We start from the raw sequence: 5,483 nt of genomic DNA, 5'->3' as shown, positions 1-5,483 counted from the left end.
GCTCAGCAGCCATGGCTCACGGGCCCAGCCGCTCCGCGGCACGAGGGATCTTCCCGCACCGGGGCACAAACCCGCGCCCCCTGCATCGGTAGGAGGACTCTCAACCACTGCACCACCAGGGAAGCCCCCCACAACTACAATTTTATGCAGGATAATTCTCTATTCTTAAGTGCCTCTTCTGTAATTCCAGGAAGACGTGATTTGCTGTGCAGTGAGCAATGCCAATTACCTCGTTTCTCTTGTGGGCTGCAGCTAATGCTTGTCCTCACCATCCTTCTCACTAAGACGTGCAGCAGACATCAATCACCATTACTGCACAGGCTGTCTGCATCCTTAATTAGCAAATAACACACAGCAGAGCTTAGTGGCAGAGTAGACAATATTTTGCATTTAAAAAAATTGTGGTAAGAAGCAATCCCAAATAATTTGCACAATAGCTTGTGTACTGTGAGCCCAGGACACCACAAGGTCTTAGGGAGCCAAAACCATTTGTCTGATAAAATTTCAAGAATCTAATTGAACATACCCTGCTTGCCTAAGCAATTTGCAATTATGTTTTTGAGTACAAATAGGAATATTTTCAGGGTTATTCCTCATATTTTTATGGTAGCTTTCCAGGGTAATTTACCTTGCCGTGGTTGCTTCATGCTGTTTCCTTGGCTGTTTATTTGACACTTGATGTAATTAGCTGTTGATGGTTCCAGCACAATGAGAAATTACTACTGGATGGGAAAATACCACAACTTAGGTCTTATCATTGATTTTCTGCTTTGTTGTTTCATCATATCCTCAGGATTCATCTTGGCTATTACTGGGCAAGAGAGTGGTGGAAGTGATTCTGATTTAACGAAAATAAAGGCATTTAAAACTGCAGCAGGGAAGGAAAAGGGAGCTAACATTTATTGAGTACCTACTGTGTTCCAGGTAGTACTCCAGGAGAACTGTCTTGTTTTATCCTTACAACACACCTTTGAGGTCTTTATTATTACCTCTATTTTACAAACTAAAAAATTGAAATTCAGATTATATAATTGCATAATGTCACACCACTCAAAAACAGTGGAGCCAGGATTGGAATCCAAGTTTGTTTAACTCCTATAATTCTGCTTCTTCAAATGATGATAGTACTTTATATTTGTATAGAGTTCTATAGTTTTTAACGTACTTTCCCATATGTTATTGCCTTAATTTTCCCACCAGCTCCATTTGGTACACGCTATTATAAAATTTTACAGATGGGGAAAATGAAGCTCAGGGAGGCTGTGACCTGCCCAAGGTCAAACACATAATAAATAGCAGGGCTAGGACTTGGAGACTTGTGAACGTAAGAGCATCACTTTTTCCATGACACTGCTAAAGACTCAGAGCAAACCAATTCCTATTGAGAAGAATGTAGGTTATTTTGCACTATGTTGTGTGTTTATTTATAACTCTATATTACTATATTCCATGCACTTGGGAAAATAATTTGTGAGAATCACAGCTTAAGACATAGATGTTGTTATACAGTTAAAGCCAAGTGGTGAATTAGTGAATTAGAAAAACTAGGCTAGGGACTTCCCTGGTGGTTCAGTGGCTAAGACTCCACGTTCCCAATGCAGGGGGCCTGGGCTGGATCCCTGGTCAGGGAACTAGATCCCACATGCCGCAACTAAGACCTGAAGCAGCCAAATAAATTAAAACAAAACAAAACAAAAACACTTAGGCTAAGAATACACATTTGTAGTTATGCATAAAAGTAGCAGAAGTTAGATCTCAGGTCAGGCACAAATTGAGGCATCTTCTTATTCAGACACTGATATGCCAGTTAGATACATTTCAGTCTTGTTTAATAAAGGACTCTCTTGCCCAAGAAGACAACTTATTAAGAAGTTGGAGTGAAGAGGGGAGGAAGTTGGGGGAGCAATAGGAATCTTTTTCTTAGTTAAATTTTTAAACTCCCCAATCCCTTCTCTTTGACTCCCCCGTCCCTCCAAAAGATGTTTACCTAATAAAAACATTGGCACTGAGATGTGAATGCCTTCTATCTTACCTTTTCAAAGAGAAACCTATTAACACAATTGGAATTCCAAGTGGTGGTAGGTCCCTGAGAGGTTCTTTTGAGTAGGGGTGGTTTCTGTTGCTCTATGATTGTCCCAGGCAGCCTCATCCCTAAACTTGCCCATAACCCCCCTCAAAACACTCTTTCAACATGCTTTCAACAACAAATATTTATTGGGCACAGTTTTTTAAAAGTTTCTTATTATTCTTTTTATTGAGGTATAGTTGATGTATAATATATGTTTCAGGTGTGCAACATAGTGATTCACAATTTTTAAAGGTTATATTCTGTTGTACAATATATCCTTATAGCTTATTTTATACTTAGTAGTTTGTACCTCTTAATCATCTACCCCTGGGACTTCCCTGGCAGTCCAGTGATTAAGACGTTGTGCTCCTAATGCAGGTGGCGCAGGTTCAATCCCTGGTCGGGGAACTAAGATCCCACATTCTGTGTGGTGCAGCCAAAAAAGAAAAAAGTTAAAAAAAAAAAATCCTCTACCCCTATCTTGCCCCTCCCCACTTCCCTCTCTCCACTGGTAACCACTAGTTTGTTCTCTATAACTGTGAGTCTGTTTTTTTAATTTAATTTTATTAAAAAATTTTAAAATAAAACTTTAAAAGGTTACTTTCCATTTACAGTTACAATAAAATATTGGATATATTCCCTGTGTTGTACAATACATCCTTGAGCCTATCTTATATGCAGTAGTGTATACCTCCTACTCCCCCACCCCTATATTGCTCCCCCTGCCATTGGTAACCTCTAGTTTGTTCTCTATATCTGTGAGTCTGTTTCTTTTTTGTTATATTCACTAGACTGTTGTATATTTCAGATTCCACATATAAGTGATATCATACAGTATTTTTTTTTAACTTTCATTTGCATTTATTTTTTGCAGCATTTATTCCTGGGCCATAAGTTTTTGTTTCTTCAATTTCTTCTGGGATATCCTTTTCTCCTGGGCAACCTCCTCTTCTGGTTTAGGAACAATCTGTTCTTTTTCAGTAAGGATCATCTCAATGTGGCACGGAGAGCTCATGTATGGGTTGATCCGACCATGAACTCTATAAGTCCTGTGCCGCATCCTGGGGGCTTTGTTCACCTGGATATGCTCAATGACCAGAGAATTTACATCTAAGCCCTTAAGTTCAGCATTACTCTCTGCATTTTTGAGCATATGCAGTAAAAATTCAGCACTCTTTTTGGGCCACAGACCCTGCGTCCAGCCCCACTGTTTGGCCTGGGCACACCTACCAACTCCACCATTGTAATGATGGAATGGCACACACTGCTTCTTTAAAGTGACATCCTTCAGATACTTGGTGGCATACCCTTAATGGCCTGGGCTGTTTCATGAGTGTTCTTAAAGTGAACACGAAGTCTTGAACCTCTCGACTTGCATGATTTTGTGGGATTTTCTGGGTCAAGTGAATAGCGAATCATTTCTAGAGGTCACCTGGAAACGAGCAAGTATAATTCTGTCAACATATTTACAGTAACTTACACGGTTTATGTACTAAACGCTGCCCGCAGCTGCTCAGAGAGTAGTTGTTTTCATGATTAATCCAAAGGTGTCCTAAGAAATGCCATCATCACAGCCATCCTTCTATCCACTGTTTCTTCCCATGTGGAACTACCAGTGACTACAGCAGTTCTGACACTAGACTAGTGACACAGACATCATTCCTTTTACCCTCTCAGGCTACTGACCAGAAAAGCTATCATACAGTATTTAGTAATATCATACAGTATTTGTCTTTCTCTGTCTGACTTATTTCACTTAGCATAATACTCTCCAAGTCCCTCCATGTTGTTATAAATAGCAAAATTTCATTCTTTTTTATGGCTGAGTAGTATTTTACCATACACACACACACACACACACACACACACACGCACACGCACACACACACACATATATATATACCACATCTTCTTTATATTTATCTGTTGATGGACACTTGCTTCCATACCTTGGCAATCGTAAATAATGCTGTTATGACATTAGGGTGCATGTATCTTTTCAGATTCGTGTTTTTGGATATATACCCAGGAATGGAATTGCTGGGTCATATGGTAGTTCTATTTTTAGTCTTTTGAGAAACCTCCATACTGTTTGCCATAGTGGCTGCACCAATTTACATTCTCAATAACAGTGCATGAGGGTCCACTTTTCTCCACATCCTCGCCAACATTTGTTACTTGTGTTCTTTTTCTTTTCTTTTTTTTTTTTTTTGCGGTACGCAGGCCTCTCACTGTTGTGGCTTCTCCCGTTGCGGAGCACAGGCCCCGGATGCGCAGGCTCAGTGGCCATGGCTCACGGGCCCAGCCGCTCTGCGGCATGTGGGATCCTCACGGACCGGGGCACAAACCTGTGTCCCCTGCATTGGCAGGCAGACTCTCAACCACTGCGCCACCGGGGAAGCCCTATTGTGTTCTTTTTGATTATAGTCATTCTGACTGGTGTGAGGTGCTAGCTCATTGTGGTTTTAATTTGCATCTCTCTGATGATTAATGATGTTGAGCATCTTTTCTTGTGCCTGTTAACCAAATATGCATCTTTTTTGGAGAAATGTCTATTTAGTTCTGCCCATTTTTTGATTGGGTTTTTTGTTTTTTGATATTAAGCTGTATGAGCTATTTGTATATTTTGGAAATTAAACACTTGTCAAGCCCATCATTTGCAAATATTTTCTCCCAGACCGTAGTTTGTTTTTTGTTTTGTTTATGGTTTCCTTTGCTGTGCAAAAGCTTTTAAGTTTCATTAGGTCCCACTTGTTTATTTTTGTTTTTATTTCCATTACTGTAGGAGACGGGTCCAAAAAATATTGCTGTGATTTATGTCAAAAAGTGTTCTGCCTATGTTTTCCTCTAGGAGTTTTATAGTATCTGGTCTTACTTTTAGGGCTTTAATCCATTTTGAGTTTATTTTTGTATATGGTATTAGAGAGTGTTCTAATTTCATTCTCTTACATATAGCTGTCCAGTTTTCCCAGCACCACTTACTGAAGAGACTGTCTTTTCTTTATTGTATATTCTTGCCTCCTTTGTTGTAGATTAATTGACTGTAAATGTGTGGGTTTATTTCTGAGCTTTCTAACGTGTTCCATTGATCTATATGTCTGTTTTTGTGCCAGTACCATACTGTTTTGATTACTGCAGTTTTGTAGTATAATCTGAAGCCAGAGAGCATGATTCCTCTGGCTCTGTTCTTCTTTCTCAAATTGTTTTGGTTATTTGGGTTCTTTTGTGTTTCCATTCAAGTTGTAAAGTTATTTGTTCTAGTTCTGTGAAAAATATATTGGGCACAATTTTTGACAGGCACTGTGCCACTAACACACTGGGGATGTGTTAGTGAGAAAAAAAAGACAAACTCTCTTACAGAATATAAGCTCAGGAAGGTAGGGACTATAATATATGGAGTTAGCATTGTTTTATA

General features: G+C 39.4%; 1 non-coding gene and 1 pseudogene across 1 annotated transcript; both read right to left on the bottom strand.

Annotated features, from left to right (window-relative positions):
* Positions 1–2,922: 2,922 nt before the first annotated feature.
* On the bottom strand, positions 2,923–3,741 carry LOC132428054 (large ribosomal subunit protein uL22-like; annotated as a pseudogene).
* On the bottom strand, positions 3,577–3,642 carry LOC132428790 (small nucleolar RNA SNORD58). The gene has a single exon (XR_009520188.1). It is a non-coding gene; the product is annotated as a small nucleolar RNA SNORD58 (small nucleolar RNA).
* Positions 3,742–5,483: the final 1,742 nt, after the last annotated feature.

The sequence above is a fragment of the Delphinus delphis genome, chromosome 7, assembly GCF_949987515.2.
Source record: "Delphinus delphis chromosome 7, mDelDel1.2, whole genome shotgun sequence".
Classification (NCBI taxonomy): Eukaryota; Metazoa; Chordata; class Mammalia; order Artiodactyla; family Delphinidae; genus Delphinus; species Delphinus delphis.
This window is presented reverse-complemented; position numbering and strand designations above follow the sequence as displayed.